The 15,371-nt window shown below is 40.7% G+C and overlaps 1 long non-coding RNA gene across 1 annotated transcript; it reads left to right on the plus strand.

Moving 5' to 3' along the window:
- The first annotated feature begins 3,907 nt into the window (after positions 1-3,907).
- Positions 3,908-14,741, plus strand: LOC121143449. Its single transcript, XR_005880631.1, has 3 exons — positions 3,908-3,946; positions 8,754-8,841; positions 14,536-14,741. It is a non-coding gene; the product is annotated as an uncharacterized LOC121143449 (long non-coding RNA).
- Positions 14,742-15,371: the final 630 nt, after the last annotated feature.

Raw genomic sequence — 15,371 nt, forward strand, 5'->3', positions numbered from 1 at the left:
GTGAGTAGAGGTATCAGTCAAAAGATAAATTAAATATTACTTCATTTGGAAATACAGCAAACATATTATATATTAGAGTATAAATATATAAAGTGTACAATGTGTAAGCATTTTTTTAGAAATAATTACATTTTCAAAAGCTCAGTGAGCAGAGTGGCCCTGTTTCATGTTGTTTAACACCTGGTTAATGTCTAGTAGAAAAAATAGCATTTCATTTCTACTTCTGAATTCAATTAAGTGTAATATCTTATTTTGGCTAACTATCTAAAAAAAATCTGACCTCAAAGAAAGAAGGAATTTGGAAAAGGAAGAGTATCTTAAGTAGATCCTTGTGGCTACTCTTTCTGATAACACTCCCCTGATTAAGCAGCAATAGTTTTTCAAATGTCAATTGCAGGACTGCAGAGATAGCTCAGTCTATAAAGTGCTTGGCATACAAGCAAGAAGACCTGAATTCAAACCCCAGAGTACCCCTCCCCGACACACACTCTTTTTAAAGCTGGGCATGGTAGTGCATACTGTAATTCCAGTGCTGGAAAAGCAGATAGGTAGATCCCTGGGTCTCATTGGCTAGCCAGCCTAGTTTTCTTGGTAGTTCACAGGTAAGCAAGAGATGAACTCAAAAAGAAACATGAATGGCACTTAAAGAATAACACTCAAGCCGGGCGGTGGTGGCACATGCCTTTAATCCCAGCACTCGGGAGGCAGAGGCAGGCGGATCTCTGTGAGTTCGAGGCTGGGCTGGACCGACAGCCTCCAAAACAATACAGAGAAACCCTGTCTCATAAAACCAAAAAAAAAAAAAAAAAAAAAAAAAGAATGACACTCAAAGTTATCTGCTGGTCTCCACATGCACATACCACACACACACACACACAGAGGAATACACACATGCACACAGGTACATGCACACACATACACACATCTACACAGGGAATTGAACTATTCACTCTGCTACATTAAAAACCTACTGGTTTATCTTAGCTTTGAATGGAATTTTTTTCTCATTCAGGATATTGTGACATCATACATTGGTCATTTGGAAAACATTGCCACTTTTATTATATACTTTAAAACCACATTCATTAATATCACCATTTCTCATCAGAACACCCCCCCCCATATAGTGTCGTGTGTCCCAGGCCGGAGGTGAACTCACTATGTACATAAGTATGAACTGGAACTTCTGAGCATCCGGCTTCCACCTCCCAAATGCTGGGGTCACAGGTGTGCACGACCATGCCCAGGTTTACACATTGCTGGAGATGGAACCCAGGGCTTTGTGCGTGCTAGAGAAATACTCTAGCAACTGAGCCACATCCCCAGACCCAGAAACTTTTTAAAGAGTAGGAAGACATCAAGCTCGTAGAGGCTGATAAACCTTTCCAAAATGCTCATCTCACACATGGCTCACATTTTATGACCTGTCACAAATATTGGTGAATGCGTACGTGACAGGGCCATTTTGTTCTTTTGCGAGAAAACATTTGCCAAATATCCAAGTTTGAGAGCTATAGTTCTCTAACGGTTCTTCTTTCCGTGAGAAAAGAGGCTATTTGGCATGCAACTGAGTCTCATGATGCTTCCCCTCCGGGAATTCATCATGCTGTGTTTGATCATTCAGAATATCAAAAAAGATGCCTACTCAAGTGTCAAGATTTAATGAGATGAATAAATCTTACTGCTTTACTAAAGCTTTTTAAGTGCAACTAGAATTTTAACTTCCTTTGTGCGCATGGCAGTGGAGAGTGAGAGTTTTGGGAGAGCTGTGTGCAGCAGTTGCTCTGGTGCCTCCAGTGTGAAAGTGGCAAACAGAGTGAAAAGGGCAAACGGTGTCCATTATTGTAAAACCAGCCTTGACTTCAGCCACCTCTACATCGGCCACACTTTGAAAATCGCTGATCTGAGAAATCTTCCCGAATATAAACAGTTTTTATTTTTGGAAAGCTCTCTGCTGCACTTTATGGAACAATCATAAACTTAACACTGAAACTTGATATGTGATCAAGAAAAAACGATGCACCATGATTGCATTTATGGATGTAGATTAGAAAGCATTTTTTAAAATATTAGCAAAGAAAATTTAGCAGTATATAAAAACACAACAAATAGGATTATGGGATATCTACCTAAAAATGAATTGCATCAACAAATGAAAAGAGAAATAACAAGTCATTACCTATTTTTAAAACCCTGAGAAGACATCTAATATAATTTAGTGGTCATTGTTAATAAAATCTCAGAGTACAATAAATAGAAGGGTAAAGTAAAATAAATAGAGTAATATAAATAAATCATGTCAGCATGATAAAGATTTAACAGCAGCACAATTGTAGGTGGTGAAATATTCAGATGCTAAGATACACATCATCATTGTCATAATTCGACTTTTTTGATGTTGTATGTAAAAAACAAAGCAAATGACGCCCAATGCTCAAGGAACACTGTGGAAATGGGGCAGAGTTATTGTAAGAACCTGCAGACCAGGACATCTGCTACAAGGTAGTCTTCTGTATATGGCGGGGAGCTGTGTGCATGCAATACTAACAATATGGCCACCTAAACAAGACCTGCACAATGATACAGTTGTTATCCCAAAATGAATAGGAATAGGCGATTATTTGTTGCGAAGAATGAAGAGTTGGTCTTCTCTTGGGATGAACCCCTGAAAAGTTATCCAATTGCAAGTGGCCAGCCTTAAACCTAAACACATATATGTATAAGCAACACTAATGGACTAAATGGACTCAGCAGGAGATATATATATAAATTATGTATACATAATATATATACATATATATATATTATCTCCAGGTAGGTATGTGACAGTAATAATTAAAAGAAAGAGGTGATGAAGTTGAAGTGGAGGGGCGTATGGGAGCAGTTGGAGAAGGAAGTATGGAGGGGAGATTATATAAATACAGTATTTATGTATAAAATTCTCAAAAAATAATATATGTAAAAAATAGTGTTGGCAGGTCAAACGGATTTTGGATAAGCACTCCTGTAAACCAACAGTCTAAGCTTTCCTGCCTACTGCCAATTCCTGAGGGTGGGATCTCTCCCCCTTTCACTGGTCTTGGGTCTCTCCTCACCCAACTGCCAGGAGTTTGTGTCTAGAGTTTCAAATGTAGATCCAAGATAAAAAATTTCCCCTAAATTCCTTAACTGTACCTCCTCTCCCTAGTCTGTCTGTCCCAGCAGACGTCAAGTCAATTCAGACTGATCCAGTATCAGTTCCAGATGCTCCCTCAAGATCTGCCTCCCTGAGGGTTCAAATAGGCCACCTGACGTAGTCACGGTGGCCGAGCCTTATAGTTGCTCCAAAAATGCAGCCTGTGCTTTCCTAGTCTCAAAGGGTCCTGCAGAGCCTGAGCAGCAAGAGAAACAGCCTGCTCTTCTCTGACATGGCCAGCATTCTAGCTGCCTTGACAACCCCCATCCCCAACAATGACAACCCAGTGTCAACAGGAGGTAATCATAGAGAAGATTACACATGAATCCATGTCACTGATTATCAACAAAAAGTTAGGACATTAGGTCTCAAACCTGGGACAAGTGGCTGAGGTCCCTATTTAATATATCAACACAGATGCTGGCCCCCAGGTTCTCCCTCCATCCCTCCATCCCTACTGTTACAGGGCCCTCCTGACTGGCATACCCCACTCCCTACTCTGAACTCTCCAGCCCAGGAGGCTGGGCTGCTTCTTCCCAATATAATCCCACCAGTTTGGTTACCCTCTCTCTTTGTATTTTGGGCCTCCTGGCTGCTGCACCGGATTCCTCTTTCTCCCCTCTTCCTTCCCCTCCCCCCTCCTCACAGAGCTTAGGGACATGTCCACTCTGGACTCTTCCCCATGAAAGACCTCGGCATCAAAGCACCGGGTACTGAACCGAACCCTCTGCCCAAGAACTGGGGCCAGACCACCGGATGCAAATGCAAGAGGTGATTTATTGAGTACACAGGCGCCTGCGGATGCTACTGCAACTCGGGTGCAGAGCATACCGGGCTTGCAGGGAGCACAATATTTATAGAGTTTTAATGGTTACATAAGTATCAGCATAGCAACAGGCATTTCATTGGCTCTTCTTGGGGGCAGGGGTAGTTCCCATGGACTAAGTTTCCTGGTATTACCTTATGAAAGACCCCGGCACGCTTCAGCAATTATTATCCTGGTCCCATGACTACTATGGTGATCATAGACACAACTGGGGGCAGGGATAGTTGCCAAGGACTAGGTGTTCTGGTATTGCCACATAAAAGACCCTGGCATGCTTCAGCAATTATTATCCGGGTCCCATGACTGCTCTGGTGACCACAGATCCTGTTTGACATCCTGCCAGCTGGGTGAGGCACCTGGTCTGGGTTTTTTCATTAGGCAACGGCCTGGCCTTGTTTTTCTTTTCCTAGGAGGCCCTGGGTAGGGGTCTTTCACCCAATGTCCCTGTCTCTAACTATGCTCTCCCTTTTATCTACAATAAACTATCTCCTCCACCATTCCTAGGAGCAGTATTGGAAAAGATGAGATCAAAGTATCATTACATTCTTTTTCTGAGTCTTATTCTCTGTCTTCCATCAGCCTCTTATAAATCTTTACCCATACTTTCTAGATACTTTCATTTAAGTTATTCTAAGATTCTTTCTGTGTCTGGCAATTCCACCTATATTTCCTGTCTGGCTACTGGCCTGTCAGGTTTTATTAACAATGAGAAAAATGCATCTTCACAGTGTACAGAGGACTCTTCCACAGCATTTCCCCCTTTTTGTCTAATTTAAGAGGAAGGGTTTTTTTTAACACAGTAAAACTGCATATAACAGAACAGTTATTAAGCAAGAATTATAGTTACAATATCCAGGCTATTTGTGATTGAGAAAATTAGAGAAAATATTTTACTATTTATCTAATCTTTGTGATTCCAAAGTTTTATGCCTAATCTACCTTCTGTCATAACTAAGGAAAACTATAACTATGTAGTCTTCAACTCCATCAACGATCAGAGAAGGACACGATATTACCTGAGTAAACAGGAAGTGAGAACAAACAACTTCCAAAACTAAGAAATGACAGAAACTGCCGGTTGTCTAGGCAGTCACCCAAGGTTCCTCTGTAGCATTGGGGCATCCATCTTCAGCCTACAGGCCTAGAATATCTGACAGACTTTACCTTGAAGCAGGAATTTTTGAAGGACTGTCCTATCTTGTCTTGGAAAAGTTTGGCAGCCACTTCCTTTTGTGTCCTGCTTGTCCAGTTTGGACAACATACTGTCAGCAGTCGAGGCAAGGGCAGTTTCTTGCTCAAATGGCTAGCTTTTGCAATAAAGAAAGTAATAAAGTCCATAAAGAGGTTCTTTGATGCCTATCATCCTTTTATGAAGCACATTAGTACTGCCAGGGACAGAAGTGTCTCACTCTCATGAAAAGCCCTATGTTATCACACATTAAAATGCTATACTCTGTAGGTCTTTGAAGTGTTTGAAGACCATCTATTTAAAATATGCCTCTGATTGACCTTGAAAATATGCCTAACATGACTATAAATTTGATTGTTATTGATGACTAACTACTAATCTGTATTTATATATGATTGTAAATAGTTTTTAAGGACTAGAACTTTATGTTTTTAAATGAGCTGCATAGGTACAATAACTTAAACAAGAGATAGAAACATATAATACAACAAAACAATATATTCTATTATATATAACAAAAATGTCAAATTTGTATCAGTATACAAAAATCCACACCAATGAAAATATTTGGGAATAATAGTTGCTTTTTTATATTTTAAAATAGATACAATAATCTACCCTTTTATCCTATCATTTCTATATTCCCCTTTTCCTTTTCAGAATGAGATCCCTGAATATAATTTCCTTGCTTAGTTTCTTCCCTGATTATGACCAGTAACAACTTGTGAGCAACCCCCCAAGCGATGATAAACATCCATCCAAAAACCACCCACCCCAAGCCGGGCGTTGGTGGTGCATGCCTTTAATCCCAGCACTCGGGAGGCAGAGGCAGGCGGATCTCTGTGAGTTCGAGACCAGCCTGGACTACCAAGCGAGTTCCAGTACAGCCTCCAAAGCCACAGAGAAACCCTGTCTCGAAAAAACAAACAAACAAACAAACAAAACCAAAACAAAACACCCACCCCACCTCTTGGGAATGTGGGTGTTGTGTTCCTAAAAGTACTTCCTGTTGTCTGGGTGGGTAACAGATCTTTAAGGGACCCTGAGAAATTGGGATAGCTATATCATTTGTGGTCCAGTGTCAGCGTAAGAGGAAAGCACAGGTTGCCTCTGAAGTCCTGACTGGAGTATCCTGTGAGGCTGTACCATCACAGCCAGCAGTCTTGAAGATGTTCTGGATGCAGAACTCTAAGGAAACTGCATCAGAGACACTCTGAGAGACTGGATCACCTGGGTTATACGTTTTCATTGGTGTTTGGTACCTTGCTCTGTCTTGTAGTTTTTCGAGATTTATTTCTTTATGTCTGTAGCCAGGATTTTCACGAGTCTTCCCCAGTGCGACATATTTTTTTACTTCCATTTTGAAGTTAAGACATTTTTAGAACAGGTTGGTTTAATTTAGTAGTTTTTACAATCCAGTGTCTCTCAGCAGTACTTGCTTTCTCATCAGCAATCAAAAAAATTAAAGCCAATGGAACACCATACAGGATCCAGACTCCCTGTGTAATTCCGATCTCTAGGTGACTTCATTTTTTCTTTTATAAATTACTTTCAAGATATTTTAATGGCTGTCTGTATCTTTTTATTGTCTTTCAAGACAGGATTTCTCTGTGTAACATCCCTGACTGTCCTGGCACTCACTCTGTAGACCAGGCTGGCCTCAAACTCACTGAGATCTGACTATCTCTGCCTTCTAAGTGCTGAGATTAAAGGTGTGCACCATCACTGCCCAGCTTCCTTCTTCTTTTCTTTTTCTTAAGCCTTCACACATTGTTAAACATACTGTAACCTGTTTGGCATTTTTTTTCATCTGAACCTGCTTTACTGCATATCTGTAACCTTTGCATGAGCAAAATCTTAAAACCATAATGCAGTTTAGCTCATGGCATACTGGTGGCTCAAGCCCACAGGCAACAGCAGGGAGATGCATCTCTGCACTGCAGCCACATGAGAGACTGTGGGACTAGGAAGCCATGTTTGGCTCCATTTTTGTATGTTTGAAACCTTTTTTTTTTTTAAGCTTTATCAGGTCTCAAGTGGAAATACATGCTTGACACTCTTTGTAGGTGGATTTTTTTGTCAGGACCATTGGCTCCCCAATAATGACACAGACTTCTTATGAATTATGAAAGCTTAGCCCATAGCTCAGGCTAGTTCCTCACTAGTTCTTATAACTTAAATTAATCCATTTCTATTCTTCTACGCGCTGCCATGTGGCTTGTGGCTGTTACCTCTCCTCCCGCATGTCTTGCTTGTTCTTTGGCTCATGGTATCCCTGCTTTCTCTGCCCTGAAAATCATGCCAATCTATTGGCCATTTAGCTTTTTATTAAACCTGAGTGATGCATCTTTACAGTGTACAAAAAGATTATTTCACAGCATTTCCCCAAAGGGATTGAAACCCACAGGCTAATCTCTGCTCTAGAATGTAAAGGATGCATTCTCTATGTAACGGGTACTAAACATAAATGTCATGTATGCTTAATATGAATAAACATAGGCATAATGGGGAAAGACTCCAAAAAGTGTCCAGTTATTATATTTCAATTAAAATTCTTTGAAATATTAAAAAGAATCTTCAAAACCATGACAAGTAGAAAAATGAAAAAGAACCAAATGTAACACAGATTTTAAGATATCATATATGAGGTGAAAATGACCCTGGATATGCTATTAGCAGCACATAAAACATAACAGAAGAAAATACTACTGAATTTGAAGACAGAGTGGTACAAATGATCTTAAACAAGAAATTGTTGTTTTTACCTAAGTTGTTCTATTTACCAATAAAGACTCGGGAGTCAGATTTTGGGGTGAAAACCTTCTAGATCAGAGAACCTGAGAAGCAACCAGATGACCTTCCTTTTTGACCAGAGACCCAGCAAGAGAGCATCTCTTCATTCATCCCAGACCAAAAAGGCCCATGAATCTCTAAGTCCCTCCCTAGTCCTCCCTCTGAGTCTCTCCTGTCTTCCCAGTTCCTCTGTGCTCTCTACGGCTAATTCTTGTCAACTAGCTGTTGGCTCCGCCCCCTGATCCAAGGTTAATTTTATTAAAACAGTCTTGGAGTTTCACAGTGCAATCAAATATCCCCAAACAAGAAATAGAAAAAAAAAAAGACCTCAAACACTAAATATGAGAGCTTCATTGACCAGTTGGACAGGATCAAGTGTCTAACTTATCTGTAATAGGAGCCCCATTACGGGCATAGGTAGTGGGATACTTTAAGAAATATGGCCAGTTTTTCCTAAATGTGATGAAAATTAGAAGAAACATGGGTACAGGAAACCTATGAACCCCAATAGGAAACTTCATTAAGGCACATCATAATTAACTTACTGAGAAGCAGTGATGAAGAGAACATTAAATGATGTCTTCTAAATGTCATCATATAAACAGGAACAAAGAATGACTGTGGACTTCCTCTCAGTATGCCAGACACAAGACAAAGGGGTGTCATTGTTAAAGTGTTAAAGAAAAAAACCTTGTCATCCTGGATTTCTATTCTCAGCAAAGTCTCTATCAAAAGGAAGGTGAACCAAAGAGTTCTCTTTTTTTTTTCAGACAAAAGTTGAAGGAATTCATTACCATCAAACCTGCACTGGAAGAAATGTTAAGGACTGTGCTTTGAACAGAAGACAAATTATGAAAAGTAAGAGCACAAAAAATGCTAAAGATACAAGTAAATAGAAATAAGGCTTCACATTTGTTTTATTTCTTTAGCAGTTAATTTGCTACACACACCAATAATTGTGTTGAATGGACATTTCCAGAAAAGCACTGTGGTGAAATCCTACAAACCCTGCATGCAGAAGCAAGGAGGATCTTGAGTTCAGCCTGGTATAAATAAATAAATAAATAAATAAATAAATAAATAAATAAATAAAGCCTGCTCAAAATGCAAATTGCCTAAACAGAGCATCAGACTGAATTTAAAAAGGAGAGCTATCCAATACAAGTCTATAAGAACTCCATCTAGAATACAAAAAAATTATCATAAATCAAAGGTAAAAGGATAGGTAAATAATGTCCAAGTTGAGGGCAAAATACTCCTTATGAAGCCATGAACGCAAACTTAGAATGGCTATATTAAAATCAGACAAAGTGGCAAATGCCTCTGTCCCCTGTCACAGTGTGCTGTCAGTCACAGGCAACCTTGCCATTTTCTCTAACAACACTATTGATCAGCCCCTGAGCTGCATCTCCTCTGAGCTGTTTGCAGACAAACATCCAAACACAATGGAAAATTTTTATGCTGTGAGTACCAGAGACAGAAAGGATTCGGTTACAAGGATTTCTGCTTTCATAGAATTATTCCAGGATTCATGTGTCAGGGTGGTGACTTCACATGCCATAACAGCACTAGCAGCAAGTCCATCTATGGGAGAAATCTGATGAGAACTTCATCCGAAGCATCCACAGGTCTTGGCGTCTTTTCTGTGGCAAATACAAGACAAAACAGAAATTGTCCCCAGTTTTTCATCTCATTGCCAAGACTGTGTTCTTTGGAAGGGTAAAAGATGGCATGAGTATCCTGGAAGTCAGGAAGTACCAGACCAGCAAGAGAAGTACCGCTGCCAAGGAGGACAACTCGATCCTTTTGGTTTGTATACATTTTCATCACCAGAATGTCCCTTCTGTATCTCAGGAACATGCACAAAGGAATTTTTTAAGGGACAGTAAAAATATTACCAAATCTGAATAGTTAAAATCACTCCACATCTGTTCCCTAACAACAGTGACATTAATATACAAGTCACAGAAAGATATCTGTAAAAACACCCAAATATTTGGAAATTTAAGCAATAGTCCTCTAAAAATCCCAGAGAGTCAAAAAAAGATCCAAGTACAGTCCCAGCTCTTGGAGGTGAGGTTGAGGCAGGAGGATCTCACGTTCAGGGTACATCTGAGTTGCACAGCCAGATTCTGCATTCAAAAGTAGGAAAACTGGAAAGAAGGGAGGGAGGGAAGGAGAGAGGGCAAAGGGAGGCAGAGGAGAGGGATCACTTCAAACTGGACAAATCTGGAAATAATGTATAAACCCTGCAGAATGAAAAGAGAAATCTCCAGGCCCTGTGAGTCTCACTGAAAAGCTACCAAACGTTCACAGGACCATTGATACTGGTTTTGCACAGCTCCTTCTAGGAAAGCTGAAGAAGGGACACTTCCCAACTCATTTTTTGAGGTGAACATTCCCCTGACACAAAGCAAACAAAGGCAGTACAGAAAAGAAAACTGCAGATCAACATCTCATGAACTTACACATAAACTCGGTCAGCTGCACATTGGGTAGGGGATTGTGTAGGATCTGCTTTGACTTGTCCCCAGAAATGAGTTCAGACTGAGTCTGGAGACCTCCAATCCAGGCAGGAGCCGCCTGTTACCTTTAGTTGAATCTGAGGAAGCACAGTTATAAACAGGCAGATCCACAAGAGTGGTAGGATAAAAAGCAGGTCCTATGACCAGCAGGTGGCACCAAAACCAGAGCTGGCATGGATGTGGCCTTGCCCTTGGCTGGTGCAGGAAGTATGGCTGATTGACTAGGGCTTGAAATTAGGTGATTTGCAGCAGTGCTATTATGAAATGCAGAACTGGCTACAGTGCCACCAGTAGGCAGGGCTTTACCCTGAAATGACTTCATTTTTCTGTATTTCAGTTCCTTCATCCATACAATGGGAAACCATAATCCCGTGAGATAGAATGAGTGTGCTGATTTAAGAGATACTGCAAGCCAGGCATCGTGGCACATGCCTTTATTCCCAACACTTGGGAGGCAGAGGCAAGCAGATGTTTGTGAGTTCAAGGCCAGCCTGGTCTACAGAGAGAGTTCCAGGACAGCCAGAGCTACATAGCGAGACCCTGTCTTGAAATACAAAAACCAAAACCACAACGAAAATAATTCTGCATTTAAAAGGACAAAACAGGACTGGGCATGCACTAACCACCCTACAATTTTGCTTATCGGGACAACTATTTTCCTGTTCAACTATCCATTCTTGTATTCTTTCAACAAGCATTTATTTAGTAGTTCTGTCTGTATCTCTTTAATTCCCTTAGAGATGGCCAGTGTCAACCCTTCATTCACTATTAACTTACCCTCTTCCCTGTTTTATTTTTTGTCCAAAGCATTCCAGTTAAGCAACGAGTTCAAAGTAGGGCCAGAGACTTAACCATTTACATCGAAGAAATAACAGTGACTTATATAATATACCAAATTTTGGCCTGCCAACAGTGATCTAGAAAAATACAAAAGACTGAATAGAAGAAAAATACAAGGTGACTTTGTTTGTCACTTATGAAGGAGCAAGTCTCAAAATTTGCAAAATGTACATTTAAGATAGCAATTCTGTAAGAACCATACGAAACAAAAATATGACAAAAAATGCATAAACACACTCTAAGCATTAAGTTAACTGGAAGTATCTGAAAACTACAAATTCCCAGGCCTAACTCCCAACCTCTGAAGGGAAAACCCAGCCATGAGTAGTTTCAAAAGCTTCCTGGGAAGGGGGAGGGGTCATCCAAGGTTGGTCATGTTGAACATCACACAGGTACTCAGTGTACTGCATAAACTGAGCTTCTGTCCCACCGTGGCTGAGTGCCTGCTCCATGTAACACACGGTACTAAATGTCAAATGTCATGCTGTCCTCTGAGTGCAGCTTTCTTATTTGTACTTTTCTTTCTGTGGTAAACAGAGTAGCTTGTTTTATAGCTATTTTTGTTTGTTTGGGTGTTTAATTTTTGAAATTTGGTCTTGCTATGTAGCTAGTCTCAGCCTTGAGATTCTCCTTTATCCTCCTTAGTCCAGGAATTCCAGGTTTGGGACACCATGCCTATTTAAGCTGTCTTTAAAAATGTACCTTTCTGGGGGCCAGAGAGATTGTTCAGCAGTTAAGAGCACTTGCTGTTGTTCAATTATGAGGACCAGAGTTAGCATCCACGGTCAAACTGCTCACAAATGCTTCTAAATCTAGCTCTAAGGGATCAGACATCCTTTTCTAGCCTCTGCGGGACACACACATGCCCATGCATGCACACAGATCTAGACATAGGCATTAGTACTTTTTAAAAGAATATTTCTTTCTCAGATGCAAAAAAAAGCCTACTTGGGCAGCCTCTAGTGACAATCATTTGTTACTGCTTTAACTGCACCCTTACAATTTGATCTTGGGATGACCCTGTCCCTCACCTTTCCTACCTTCACATGCGGTATACATCTCCTTGTGAATATCGTATCTATTCTTTCTCCTTTTTCTCATAGCTCACCCAAACACTTCCTTCTCTTTGTGGAACTCCATTTCCCATTTACCCTCATTGTTTCTAGGGCTCTGTTCCCCCAAATAAAGCTTGAGAAACTTCCCAGTTCTTCTTCTCGATTCATCCCTGAATGTCCACCCTCTCCCACTTTCTCTCCTCATCCTGTCATCTCATCATTTTTCTTCTAAATTCCCATAGTTGGGAGTAGAAAGGATTCTGTTGTTCACCATTCAAGTTTGTTATGGCTGTTATACCACCATTACCAAAACCGACTTATGGAAAGAAAAAACTTATTTCTGCTTACAGTTCCGGAAAGATGGTGTATAATGCAAATGGGGTATGAGGGCAGGCTGCTGGAGCAGAAACTGAAATGTCATATCTTCTGCCGCAAACAGGAAGCAGAAAGCACAAACTGGAACTGGGGTGAGGCTGTTATCTTCATAAAGCCTGAGCCCAGTGATGTGCTACCTCCAGTAAGAATGCACTGCTTTCCCCAAACATTGCCACCAGCTGGGTACCAAGTGTTCAATACCTGACCCTATGGGGACATTTCTCATTCAACACACTGCACCCATGAAGGACAGAGTGCTAAGAAGCATAGTTTCTGGCCAGTGTCAGGAGATCCGGATCACTTGTGGGAAGATGACTTAATTGTCCCACAATAGCAAACAGAGTAGCAGGTTAATATATTAACGATACTAAGAGCCACTGTCAAAACACCAAGTAGAAAAGTTAAGTCAAAAAGGATAACCATAAGTTCCTGGATCTATCCAAGAAGAAATAGGTTAGAGTCAAGGAAAGATGAAGAGAAACACAGGTAACAAAACACAGCGATCAGGTCTACGAGTGACACAGGCATATGAATTATTATATCTACCTAGTTTTATCAGCATGCCACACCACTTTTGGTTTGTTCATTTGTTTGTTTTTGATCTGTTTGTTTTGTTTTGTTTGGTGGGGGCTGCATATTTTTTCAGGTACTAGGGAATTAAACCCAGAGACTTACACACGCTAGGCAAACATGTATCACTGAACTAAAAAGCCAATCCCTGTTTACCTTTAAATGTTCATGTCTATTTTCTTAATCTGCTTTGTAAGAGACCTTTTGCGTGAATGTCACTGGATCAGGACTCTGTGTGGGAAAAGAGCTAAACTTGCTGTGGTGCTACAGTCCTTATGGCACAGCAGACTTACAAATCATTGCTTTGTATGTGGTGTTTATTAATGTGGACAGAGTGAAGGTAATGCCAGATTTTGCAAGGGATGGGGTGCTAATGACTCAGAAAGTAGAGCAAGAGGTAACCAGAAGGGCAAATACAGGATGCTGTGAACAGAGTCAGAGTCTGTGCCTAAAGGATGGCAACTGGAAGGATGAAGTAAGCCCAGAGCCATGGGAACGAGGTCAAGGATCCAAAGCCAACAGCACCAGAAATCCTTTCATAAGACAAAGTGATATCACGAAATAAACATTTTATATTGCAGGTGGACAAAAATATCAGTGGAAGAGTCCATTTACAATGAGCTTTGAACATATGCACTAGGAGTAAATGGCCATGTGTGTGAACACATGTACTAGGAGTAAATAGAGATATGGGGTCAGGTTCTTCAATATGTTCTTTCCATCAGACAGGATAAGTCCAGTTCCCCATCTGGATTTTCTTATCAGGAGGTGGAGTTACTCTCCAAGGAGTATGTGAATTATCCTAAGAGCATATCCTGTCTATGTTTCTCCTACCGTACTAGACTTGGCCTGGTGATTGTGAACAATATCAGCTTGACTCATTTACTTGAAGACACACTTGAGATTGCTGGAGTGAGCCCTTAACTGTGTGATAGAAGACAGTTGCTAAAATTTGGCGGTAGAATAGCATGTCTAGAAAACCAACCCTAAGACATAAGAACTGTGAACTTTTTAGCTTAGACTCTAGCACAGACAGCTGCAAAACGAGAGAGAGAGAGAGAGAGAGAGAGAGAGAGAGAGAGAGAGAGAGAGAGAGAGAGAGAGAGTTAGCGGGCCTCCAATGAGATGCTTCTCACCTTGCTTGTACTGACCATGACCTTGCTTTACAATGTCTCTTATGTTGCCAGAGGGAATCCTGAAGATGATCCTGGGAAACCTGAGCTCCTACATATTCTTGGACAATAGCTGTGATCATAGAAATTTTAGATGTTCTTGAGAAGATGTGACAGAAAAGCTACCAAGACTACAAAATTTAAAGACAAGCCATCAAGACTGCAAAATAGTCTGGAGAGATGAATTCAGAGAGCTAATACACGTAAATACAGTGCTCATTTCTGCATTACTTACCATCTCATCTTTGTCATCTGCCTTCTTTTAAGAAAATCCTGTTATAGAGTATCTACATTCTGGGTAACAATGACTTCCAAACTGTTGTAGAAAAGCCAGTCATGAAGGCAGCATTTCAGATCAGGCTGAGTGGTTAGGAAAAACACTTTTTTTTTTTTGCACAACCTGGCTCTGTCCTTCTTGAAGGAGGGGTGCAGAATCCACTCAGAGACCAACACCTTTCTCTATCCTTCTTGACTTCTCTTTGAAGTTACAGGAGAAAAACAATCTATCAACACGTCTTCCTTGGTCTTGTTACAACCAGCTGATAATACCACGAAGTAAGTAACTTCACCCCCTGAGCCAGCAGAGACATGGTGATGGGGGAAGTCCTGTGTATATGTCAATAAAGTACTGTTGGCCAATAGGGAATCAAGATAGGTGGGACTAGGAATCCAGGAGGACTCTGGGAAGGAGAAACACAGGAGTCGAGATGTAACCGCCATGGGGTAGGAAGCCTGGAAATTTCTCCGGTAAGAGAAATACTTAGATTAACAATTATGGGGTAAATACTTAAGTCAGAGCTAGCCAGTAAGAAACAAGCAAGGCCAACAGCTTCATAATTAATACCGTGTCT

Source organism: Mesocricetus auratus, unplaced genomic scaffold, assembly GCF_017639785.1.
Source record: "Mesocricetus auratus isolate SY011 unplaced genomic scaffold, BCM_Maur_2.0 Super-Scaffold_100013, whole genome shotgun sequence".
NCBI lineage: Eukaryota > Metazoa > Chordata > Mammalia > Rodentia > Cricetidae > Mesocricetus > Mesocricetus auratus.